Raw genomic sequence first — 12,488 nt, forward strand, 5'->3', positions numbered from 1 at the left:
GAGCGACATGCCAGTGTTTAACCTTTTCGTTCACTACAGAGAGAGGAAACTATTTTGGTTGCATACGTGCAGACATCTATATCCAAGTTTCAAATAAGACAAACTTTCTGTAGGTTTCTTGTTGTCATTCAGAAAGGTATAAAATACTTTATTTAAAGTGTCACTCAAAATCACATGAAACTCATTGCTCTACTAAAATCAAGAGACTTCTCCTGTCACTCAATTAAAACCTATAATTAAATAGCTATTCTGGGTGCTGCAGATTATTGATATTTCATCACAGAAACTTTCATAAGGTAAATTCTACAGCCTTACAGAACTAAATTGAAGACTATCATAATGAAACATGGAATTAAAGCTATAATTCGTATTTGATTGCAGAATTTTGCTATTGTCTTATTCATCCTTCTGAACTTTCCAGTGCTAGATCATAGAATATGTTGAGGACAGTTGGCATTGTAATCACATGTCCAGACACTCAATCCCAGACACTGACAATACGCATGTGCCTTTGATGATCTGTGATTTAGGGCTCATTCAAATCCCAGTAGAGGTCATAATCACTGTCTAGTCAGTACTGGCATGCACTCAGCTAGCTGAAGTCTCTATCAGCATTAACGGGGTCAAGTGCTTAACATATGTACCACATAAAAAAGTAATATTTAATGGGGTTTAAAACGGATGTATCTATCTACCTCCATTATAGGTAGACAGAAGTACATGCAATTAATATATTGTAAAGATGGCAATGACTGGGCACTTTGATTTTCAAGTAATACATCAGCCAAAAAGAAACAATTTTTCAGGTGAGTAAAAATAACTGGATTGTAATAATGGGAAACAGAGACACACATATATAATCATTGATTCTGAGTACATATAATGCAAAATATGTGTATCTTTGCTACGGTTAACAGTGCAATATCCTTGCTCCTCAAGAAGGCTCAAGCCGTTATACACTACCACAAGTTCTAAGGCAGGTAAGAATTAAATTGTAGTTAACACTAAATAATCTCATACTACTCAAAACCCAGGGTTGCCAATACTGCAACCTTCAAATCCTTTTTATGGTGTTTATACATGGCCTTTAGTTGTGGCGTTCCTCAGCAGAACTAGCTGCTTGCCACAACTGTTGTAGCCACCAAGCCCCAGCAGCATTTGGCTGTGACACCAGCAGAGCTGTGCAAGGACAGGAAAGCGTTTCCCATATGTCTGCCAAAACCAGGATTAATTGAGCAGGCATGGCTCCCCCTGGCTGCTCTCTTGGAGGGCAAAGCCGGGTGCCAGAGACAGAAAGTTTTGTTGCCTGTAATATTTTTTAGAAAAGTCAGCCACATTATTTGTTCTCAACAATTCATTCAGAAACGGTGCTGAATTCTCCCCAGCTGTAACCCTGCAGGCACTAAGTGCACCCTGTAGCTGATACTGAACAAAAAGGTACCACAGCATAGATTACTTTTGTTATAAGGCCCTTAGCCTAAATCCAATAGGTACAGTCCATGAAAGTAAGTCTGTGAACTGCTACCTTCAGAATTAAAAATCAAGCCAGTTAAAGAAAAAAAAAAAAAAAATCTTATTTCCTATATGCAAATACTTCTCAAAAATAATTATGAACTGTTAATAGTGCTGTGACTATGGAAAATTGAATTTTAGAAGTAAACTAATCCAAGACTTTTTTTTTTTTTCTGATCATATATCACTGCTTCAAGAATCATGCAATCTAGTAAAGAGAATGATATATACCACTGAATGTGGCTATATCACATAACAAGTAATAACAGTTAACACAATACCACTTTCTCCACTATTCATTAAGCCTTCCTTTAAACAGTCCCAACTCTGAAAATGCAATCAAGCATCTTGTTTCATAACCCCTTAAACAGATTTTTTTTATTTCCATTGTTTTCTGTGAATCAGATTTTTCTACTGAAAAAAAAAAAAAAAAAAAAAAAAAATGGAGTGATAGTTCAAGTGCAAATCAGATTTTTTTTCTTTTTACTCTGTTTTTTCAGATTTCCTCACTGCTGTATGGTGTGTATAGATTATTTACAGTCCATAACTTTCAAGTACTCTCAGAGATGGCTTAGAGGCTAAAAATATCTTGAAGGCACATTCACCAATAGATGGTAAAACCAACAGTTTAAGACCCCCTGCCTAGTGGCTTTGAACAGGATGAGAGAACTGTGGTTTCAGCAGGGAAACTGAAGTAATTCTCCTACTGAAGTGATGGTATTCAAAATATCTGCATTGTAGTGAAGGTCACTGGTCCTGACCAGCTGTCCTTCAATCACCTTTAAAAGATCATTTAGATAGGGTAGAGAATTGACCCAATTTAAGGACACACAAACTAGATGAACATACAAAATCAAGTGTATGTCTGCCTGGCAAGCTATTGTTCCTTCAGGAAGTATGAGTGACTACTGTCTCACATTCATCCTTGCTAGAAGCATCTCCACAAAATAGAGTCTTTCTGGATCACCACAGTCAACCAACAAATAATAGACATCCTGCTCTGACACATGCTAATTCACAGAAGCTGACATTTGGACATTTATTTAGATAGATGTGAATGACAGAACAGGAATTCTTTAAACTCATTCTACCTTTGTTTGAAGTTGTGTTGACTTGGTCAATAAGATAAAGATTATTAATAAATCACCATATTTTTCAGTGTAGCTGTTCTCCAGGTTCCCATCTTTTTGTTATTATTTTGCTCCCCCGCAATCTTTCTTTCTTACTTCTGGATATCCTGGGAAATGTCTGGATTCTGCATGATTAAAGTTAATGGGAGCTTTGCCATGAGCTTCAGTGAACATGGGATCGTGCTCTGTGCCAAATACCATAAACTTTCTAGTAAGCCACACCACCTGTTTTCCTTCTCCTCCCATGCCCCATTTCTTTTCATTGCACATTTTTCTCTGCTCTGACACCTATTAATCCATGCACTCTATTCAATCCATCATATTTATCTTTCTTCACCAGTTATGTTGTCATAGCTCTATGGCTGGAATTAGTAGGAGAGTGTGAACTCACTTATGAAAGTGCTACTTTTCATACTGCCAAAATAATGTCAGTGCATTACAGAACACAAGTCCAAATATATTTTCATGCATCTAGATCTGATTTTGATTTTCCTTCCAATCCCACTTGGAAAATCACCACTCTATACATTTATTTCTAAAATGTTCTTATATCCAAGTGTTAAACCTTTGCCATTGTTCAGTTTGTTGAATTCCAGTCTCCTTCTTCCTAGCAAATGTAATGAAGGTACTTTACTGTTTCTGCCAAAATGTTTCAATGTTTAAACTTTAGCAGTTTTTCATTCCTTGTGCTTAAACCCTCCCTGGGATTTTTAGTTGAAGTCCTCCCAAGTTTAATTAAAGGCATGTCTTCTAAAAACACCTATTGAGACAAGCAGAACAAGTGAAATTATGGAGTATAGAGCTTCAGCTTTAGATTAATAGAGACTAAGCAGAGTGAAAGCAAAGATGATCATTTGGGAATGATCACTTGGGTCAACAGTCTCAAATACAAATTAATCATGGGGCAGAAGGGAAAAAAAAATAGCCACACTTTGGGAACACTGCTCTGTCTGTTTAGCATATCCTCTCATTTGTTAAGACCTTTCATTAGCTGTGTGAATGTAATCTACTACTTCATCTCCAAAATGCGTGACAGGCCAAGCAGCAGGTGAAGGACATTCTTTATTCAGCTCCTTCTGACTTTGACTTTATTAGAGCGATACATCATTCAGGATTCAAATTAATGTCTATCCCAAGAGACATATTGTACGGCTCAATATTTGCTCTGAAGTGTTCTTTGAATTTGCTCTCTATAGAAACAAAGTATACTGCCATTATCAGAAAATGTATCTTCCCCTACTGGAGAATGTTCTGTGAAACCCAGGTTCCTACTCCTGCTGATTTATAAGACATCATTTTTTTTCTCTCACTTTTTTCTTGGGAAAAATAAAGCCCAAGCAGCTAAAGTACTAAGTAAATAGCAAAATATTTTATGTCCACTCAAAATCTAGCTACACACACAGAGTTTGGAGTACAACTGCTAAATGCTTGTTCCCCATCCACTGTCTAAGAGAGGCAATGACATGAAATATTTCAAAATAATACCAGTGGAGCTGAGTTTTACCTCTTTATTACCAATCCTCAAATACAAAAAAATCAAGCAGCTTAATCCAATTCAATATCAGCAACAGATTGCTAGGGTGTCCTGGTAAAGTAACCTGAACTGATGTGTCAAAGAAATAGCACTGCAATCTTGTTGCCTCCACTGTACCATACTTCAGTTTTAATCAGCTGAAAAATGACATTTATCACTGTTGTTTCTTCTTATGAAGATCAGACTCAAGACTAAGAAAAGTAAAGTAGTTCTAAATCACTTGCACCAGAACGCAGAGTTCGAACAGCAAAATCTGTACAAACAGAAAACTAGGTAGGTAGACCCATTTCAATTTCCAGCAAGTAGATATAGGAGAAAAATACTGAAGCACCACCCTCAAACACAGAAAAGGGAATTTTCTCTTGGGCAGCACAAGCAGATCAGAGACACAAAAGGAGTGCTTTCAGAGAAGCCTCCATTACCATTCACTGGCTTCCAGAGCGCTCATTGTGCATTCACTGCAGATGCCCTGATGTGTTGGTTTTATTTCCTTATCTTAACTTCTAATAGGAATTTTTCTTTTCATCCCTCTATTAGGTATTTGATTCTTTTCACTAATCAATATACCAAAAATTAAATAGTGATTTAAACTCTTGGGAAACTTAAAAGCATGTTGGGTAGCATTCAAGTTATTTTATGGCACAGAGATTGGGAAAAGTGCTTTTATTGCAACATTTTATCCAAATAAATTCTTTATAGTTAAAGATTATATTTTTGGGGATTTTTTCCCTATTTGTAAGTTGGAAAAAAAAAGAAGCCAGTGCTCCATATGTTAGCGTTCTTAGCATTTTTTCTTTTTCTTTACAGTTGATAGCAAGATTCAGCTTTAGATGTTACTAAACCACGGAAAGAGAGGTCTGCTTCAGAGTAAGTTTTATTCTGTGTCACCATGCTCTAAAATAGTAGTCTTCTTGAAATATTTCTCATCTAAGTTTCTATTTATCACAGTATAGTGATCAACATCAGTGTAATTGAGATTCTGTCAACCCCTTAATCCACATTCACACACACACACACACTATAAACTTGTGAGTTTATGGCTGCAATTTGCTTCAGCGTCAACTGAACTGTACAAAACCCACTTGCACATCAATGGAATCACCCGTTGTGGATTGGTTTTGTGTAGACAGGGAGTAAATCACCTGATAATCTAATGAGGATGGATTGTGTAAAGAGTTCCACAAAGAGCAAATGTGCATAGATAGGGCAATAAATTGGAATGATTGATGGGACAAGCACCACGGTAAGATCAAAGACATGAGGCTGCAGCAAGCTTTTTAATCACCAGACCTTGCACTGCCATTAACCGCTTCCCGTAAATGCTCTCTCAGCACTCTGGATTGGACATTTTCTGCTTCTTTCTGCCTTACACTGTTCAAGTTCAGCAGGATACTGCCTAAAGCAGCACAGAAAACAGGTGAAATGCAAACAAGACTACTCTGAAGGTGTGGCTACTTGAGTCAGGCAGCCCTCTGTGCTGCTACACAAGGGCTTGGCCACTATGGCTTCCCCCCTGAGCTTATGGTCTTGTCTTTCACAGGAAGAGTTATATTAGCTAAAATTGTGACTGGACTTTTGGGCAAACTAGGGTAACATGACCTAACACCTCACCATCCCCAACCCTTTTATATTGTACCATGTTTTTTTTCACAAACCACCACAGCAATTTTGCTAGAAGAGCTCAGCACATGGAAGGAGCACAGGATACTGCCTGTCTCCCCTCACTGTCTTGTCATTAATATGCTTACAGTGACTGCCACTAATCTTTGGGTTGTTTTAAGTTTCCAGCTTCTCCCTCTGCCTTGAAAAGCTGCTTATTCTCCATTTGTTCTCTTCAGCTACCACTTCCTCCACCCCCAAACCTACTACCTCTGTTATTCCCTGCCCAAATTTCTCCTAACCTTTATCATTCCCACATTAATATTCCACTGCCAACTTAACCCCATATTTGCTTCTCTGTATCTCCTCATCCTCAAGTTTGCAATATCACTGCCTTCCCCCCAACAAGTAATTTCTTCCTAAACCTGAGCTCCCTTCCCAGGTCCCCTCCATTATTTAGTCTTCCCCAAAAGTTTGTCTCATCGCTAAACAGCAGCTGGCTGCTGCAGCAACTGCCTCTTTCTCATCCATCTAATTATTGCAATGAATCTGTAGAAGATGTCAAAAGAGAGTGCTGAAATGCAATGAGAAATAAGTTTGAGGCACTTACTGCTCTTCCTTTACCAGACAGAAAGGAAGACAGTTTAATTACCTGGTGCTTCACAGTTACTCGAATTATCAAACCTCTGGTTCTAAAACTTTTCATAATCCTGAAGACATTTCAGCTACAAGCAGTCACAAAATGCAGCTTCTTAAAGAGAGAAAGAAGAAAGGAAAGGAAAGGGAAGGGAAAGGGAAAGGGAAAGGGAAAGGGAAAGGGAAAGGGAAAGGGAAAGGGAAAGGGAAAGGGAAAGGGAAAGGGAAAGGGAAAGGGAAAGGGAAAGGGAAAGGGAAAGGGAAAGGGAAAAAAAAGTAGACATATTGGTTTTCTTTGTGGGTTTTGCAGGTGTTACTGATCCGTGGTAAATGGGGTTGTGTTGTTTTGTTCCATTTTTTCCTCTCCTTTCCAGTGTTTAGGGCATGAAGATTAAAGGTTCCCAATGAGATTTTTTTTAAATAAAGCTGAATGCCTGATTCATTTTGAGAACATAGCTATTCATTTCAGCTCAGCAAGTTTTTTGTTTTGGTTTGTTTTTTTAATATCATTTTGGAAAAAAGTTTATTTAAAAAAAACTTACTTCTTCACTGCCCACCTGTACCCGCAGGCACATTGAAGGGCAGACTGACATCCAGCTACCACAGCTCTTAGTGAGCTCACTCACAAGACAGGCCTCCTGAGTAAGCTGAGATGTCAAGGCAAACTTAAATCCTTGAAGAAACAATTGCTCAACAAAGAGTTGCAGAACTTTCTCCAAAATATGTGGGTCAAATTACTGGAAATGTGGAGGCAAAAATTGTTACTACTTGGATTTTTTTTTTATTTGTTTTTGAGGTAACAATGGTGTGTCTTTTCTCTCTGGGAATTTCAGTCAACTGTTGTGTCTTCTAAACTTAAAACCTTTGCAGATCATCCTAAGCACTATGGGCATTTCTTACTAGATTGGTCAAGATTTGCTTTCAACTTCACGGTTAATCCTTTTCACTCTGAGAAACAGGAAGTCGGATAGCAAAGCCATCTAGTCTCAATGTTGTAACTAGCCAGACGCAAAAGATTTGCAGTGGGAGTTATTTGTACAACTGATTTCCTTCTTGGAAATAGAATGTCGTAATTAAAGAGAAATCCTTATGGGGAAGGCTTTGAACTTAAAGGAAGCATCACTACATCACCAACCAACCCACAGACTTGTTGAGCTAGTATAAATCCAACCTGAACAGGAAACAAATACATACTACTGCAATCACCACAATCCAACTATGTGTCTAACTTACCACAAAACAAAGAAAAATTCACCTCAGATTTGTTATGTTTCACATAAACTGTAAATAACAACAAAATGAAAACAAAATTTCATCTGGAAATTACAAAAGAGTCATGGGTTTAGATTCTGTAACTGCCACAGAGACAGAGCTGACACTCCACTGCAAAAAAGTTGATTTAGCGTTTCAGTCATCCATGACTTATTGGATGTTTCTTAGTTTTGATTTATGTTGGGGAATTTTTGATCAAAGAGGAACACATGCAAGTTTTCATTTTTTATCTCAATAAGTCAGTCATTCCAGAATCAAATCCATTCACCAGTGAAGCAAATTTTAATTTGTTAATTTTCCTCTTGCTTGAGAAAGCCACCCTACAGAATTTGCTACTGAAAACTGAGAAAATTACTTACATGGAAGACTCATGTCTTGAGGCTAAACCAGTTACACTGACCTTTCACTCCTTAGCTAATATACATTCTTTGTATGTTAAAATAAAATAACATATGAAATGGTTCCTGCTTTTTTTCCAACACCTGGAACTGTGCAGTGCCTTATAAAGCATGGAAATTATCTGATATATAATATTCTGATGACATAAGTCTATAGCCTCAAAATCATAGTGGATACAATAGGTCCTTGGTTTTCTTCACTGAAGTAAAGACTGTTGCTCCGTTGCAAAAAAAAAAAAAAAAAAAAATATATATATATATATATATTTCTAAAAACCTCTTGCCATATATGCAGGTGTGAAGACATCTTTCACCCAATGCTGCTAACCTTATATCTCAAAGGAATCGCTCATTCAGAAACCAAAAGGACAAATGTCCTTGTGTCAAAGTGTCAAATCAAAACATAAATCAAACAACAGATGTTAAAATACATTTTCTAACCAGCTGCGGTTAAAGTACAGAGATTTTTAATATATATTTAATAGGATTTCAAAATGCATATTTTTAACTTGCTGACAATATCACATGATGTAATGTCTCAAAAGCAAGATGCCTTACAGTATGTGCGGCATTAGGAACGGAGGAATTTATCGTGGTACCTCTTCAGCAATCACAAGCACTGAAAGGATTTCATGGAAAATTTTCAACTGACTTTTATCTAAGGCCATACTATCCGATTAAAGGAGGCATTTTCCATAAATTAAGGCTTAATTCAGTTTTCACTTTTGCTTTCTGTTTCACTTTAAAAGAAAACCCCGAGGCTAGCACTACTGCAGAACAATGCAAAGCCATGCTGGTTTGTAATAGAGGGCTGTGTTCAAGGATAGCTCTACTGTTGACCTCAACTGCAACACCACCTCCTTGCAAGAAAAAAGAAAACAAACAAACAAACAAAAAAACCACTAAGGAAGGAAACATAGCACAGGAGCTTCCATCACATTAGAAGATTAGAAGGAAGAGGTGCAGTTTATCTAAATACATGACAGCAATTAGTCATTGAAAGGTAGTGTTAAACATTCCTATAGTTTTAATATGCATGCTTACATTCAGATACTCTGATAAATAATTATTTGATCTTATAATAGGGTCAAAGCTTGGGTATAAAGAAATATCAATACCAAACTAAGACATCACAGGAGAAAAATACTTCTGTTAATTCCCTGCAAGCCACTGTAGAAACTCTTGTTCCCTGCAAGTATGTTCTATACAGAAGCAAGGCAGGAGGAAGGAAAAGGTCGCTAAAAAAACACAGATGGGTGGCCAGGATGGAAATAATAGAGAGTGAATGTTTTAGTGGGGGAAATACTAGAAGAATTATTGGGGAGATAGAAAATGAAGACCTGAGAAACCAAGTTAAGCAGCTATATGGGATGTTGAAAGACATTGGACAGGGTAGATTCTTGAGGGACATGTGGGATTATTGGTTGTTGTCTTGGGTTGAAGTAGCTCTTCATACCTAGACACCAGAAATACTGGAGAACACCATCTGGAGTTTCCCACTAATCTTTCATTGACTAAAAACAAAAAGCAGAATTTCACTAAGGAGAATTTCATTTTCATTACTTAATAAAAAAGGCTGCAAAGAGTGTGAATTTAATCAAAACTTGGATTAAAAGTTCAACACAGTGTAATTGAAATATTAATTTTTTTGGCTTACAATTTGAAAGCTACAACACATGTATTTTCCTGTTTGATTCTCGATGACAGCGGCACTACAAAACAATTAATTAGAACTCCTGCTATGAGGTCAGGACAGCAGATCTCCCTTAAACCTTATTTAAAGAGTGTGTGAAACAGATAAATAATAATGATAAAATAAATAAATAAATAAATAAATAAACACACCAAAATGAAAACAACAACAACAAACAACACCACAAATACAGTAGAGGAAAAGCTTCTCAGTATATTACACAACCTTAATGAACATTGAAATGTATTAAGCCTTCCTATACTGACATTCCTGTATTTGAATGAGGTAATCACCTAAATATACAAGTAAGTAAAGTTCAGTACAGTGTGTGTTAAATCAAATGCTATCATTATTATCACAGGCTTATCTATGCCTGGGCTAAATCCATAAAACCACAGCAAAGCCTGAGAAAAAGGTGGACCTGGAATACACATGCAACAGAGCTTCCTTCTGTCCCGGAGACATTACTGAGCTATTACACAGGCTTTTGCTCATCGGAAAAAGAGGAAATGAAAAGGGAACATCTGCAATGTCTAAAGTATTCTAAAGGGAATATACAGGAAGGATGTTCCAAAGCTATTTGAGCTAGTGTCAAACAGGGATAGAAGATGCAAAATCTAAAGAAGGACATTAAACCACACAATAACAGGGTTTACCTCATCAAGTAATTATTAAGCCATGTGAAAAATATATACATAGTCATGAAAATTATTAAACAACTGGGAACAGGCAAGAATTAAACTCAGTGGGCCTCTACTGACCTAAACTGGTCCTGTGTTTTTCCCTTGTGTTAGAATATTTGCTCACAATAAAACAGTTAAAGTAAAGCTATTACTTTGAAAGAGCTTGTAATACCTGCCTGAAAGCACTTTGTTTAATTCAGCGGTAACCTCGTTCTGCAGGTGTTACATTGCCATCTAGTGTACGCAGTGTGTATTGTAAACCCAGGGAACACAGAAATACATCAGATAAAGCAGCTGAATTTTCTCCTTAGCTGTCTTTCCTCAATGCATTTTATCTTGCAGAATGACAGATTTCCTCCAGGCTACTCAATCCCAAGAAACATACAACTGGTCTTACAAGAAATTCAGCACCATACAGAAAGCACTACTCTAGAAGAAGCTGCTCTGCTAAATCCCAGCCTGTTGCGTTTTGTAGGCACATCCACTGAAAGCTTCAGAATTTTCAACAGTTTTCATGCAGCAAAGGGTTCTCTGGATTCAATGACCTTCCCCTGGAGGGGATGTGAGCCCTCAACCCTGACAGCATCACAGCCACCCTGCTCTGGAGTGACACTGGGTTGAGGATAGTGGAACGATCCCAGTGTTTCTCATACTGTTTTCTATAACTAATTAAACTGTTATCAAGAAAATGACAGCAGCTAAGCCACACTGATGAGTCCCTGGATGTCAAGAAGGCACAGTTCGTGTTGCGCTAGCAATAGACTGGTTGCTCCATGCTGGAGCTGCCATGTGTTCCCACTATGCTCCCCAAGCCCTGAGCCACTGTCCCAGTTGGCTGCATGGGAGTCTCCCATTCCTCCTCCAGGAGGAACTAGGCTTTCCCACAAGCACAGCACCCTGTGTGGATTATTATCAGTTGCATATCCCACCCTGGAGTACTATCTTTCCCTGCATGTACTTGGTAAGAGTACCTGAATCCACCACTGTGAACACTGCTAGAGGCACAGCACACCCAGGTTAAGAACAGAAGACGTCTGGGTGCTTGTAAGAGTGGTGTTTAGCCATTTTAAAGTCTTGGAACACCAAGTACTGAGCAATGCCCCACCATGCTTTTGAATGCACAGGTCTCACTCTAGTTAAAGAATTCAGGCTTTTAAACTAAGACCTCTGAAGCACGTTTCTCCAACCTTTATGATAAGATATATCTTTTTTGGAAGAGTTATTTCAAAACACAAACAGGCCCAAATGCAGAACAAAAAGATTGACTTAGAACATAGACAAGGCTACAAAGGAACAACTGAATGAACTGGCACTGTATTTGAGAGCCCCTGCCCACAGGTTCACACCACTCTGGCACTGAGTACTCCCACCTTCCTTGCAGCAAAAAAGAGAAAAAAGGATACGTAGTCTGGCAGTTCACCTGAGGCAGAAAAAGGCTTCCCACTGGGAAGAAAGAATAGAAAAAGAATTCTTACTAGGATCAAAATGGGAATTGGTATCTCAAAAAAAAAAAAAAAAAAAAAAAAAAAAAAAAAAAGTCTTTGCTTTCAAAATTAGGCTCCCCAGTTAAAGAACTGAAAAAGCTCCTTTAACCCGAACATCAGTTACAAATATTATGTTTAATAAGAATCGGCTACAGCTGTTCTTTTCAGTGCCTCACCTTTTCAGCAACATATCAAGAGCCTGTTCTTATGCATAACCAGTAGATTTTACCTTATTTTTGCTAGCTGTTGGGGCTTGAATCATTGGTTCTGCTTATTAACACATTCACTTGTTTTGCTGGTTTTATCATACAAAATATTGCACAGGGTGTATTTAATAGTCTGTAGACTTTTGTTTAGCTACTACATTACATACTTGTAATTGTTATGCCTACAATTAATATTCAAAATACATCCTTTATCAAGTTCAGTCTTGGTTTTCTATTGACCCGCATATATTACTTACACTGTGCTTCAGGATGCTGACACATATCCAGCCCACAAACAGCTGCGCTAGAGGAGGAGGCTAGCTAGCACCCTAATTTATTTC

The sequence above is a fragment of the Columba livia genome, chromosome 4, assembly GCF_036013475.1.
Source record: "Columba livia isolate bColLiv1 breed racing homer chromosome 4, bColLiv1.pat.W.v2, whole genome shotgun sequence".
Taxonomy (NCBI): domain Eukaryota; kingdom Metazoa; phylum Chordata; class Aves; order Columbiformes; family Columbidae; genus Columba; species Columba livia.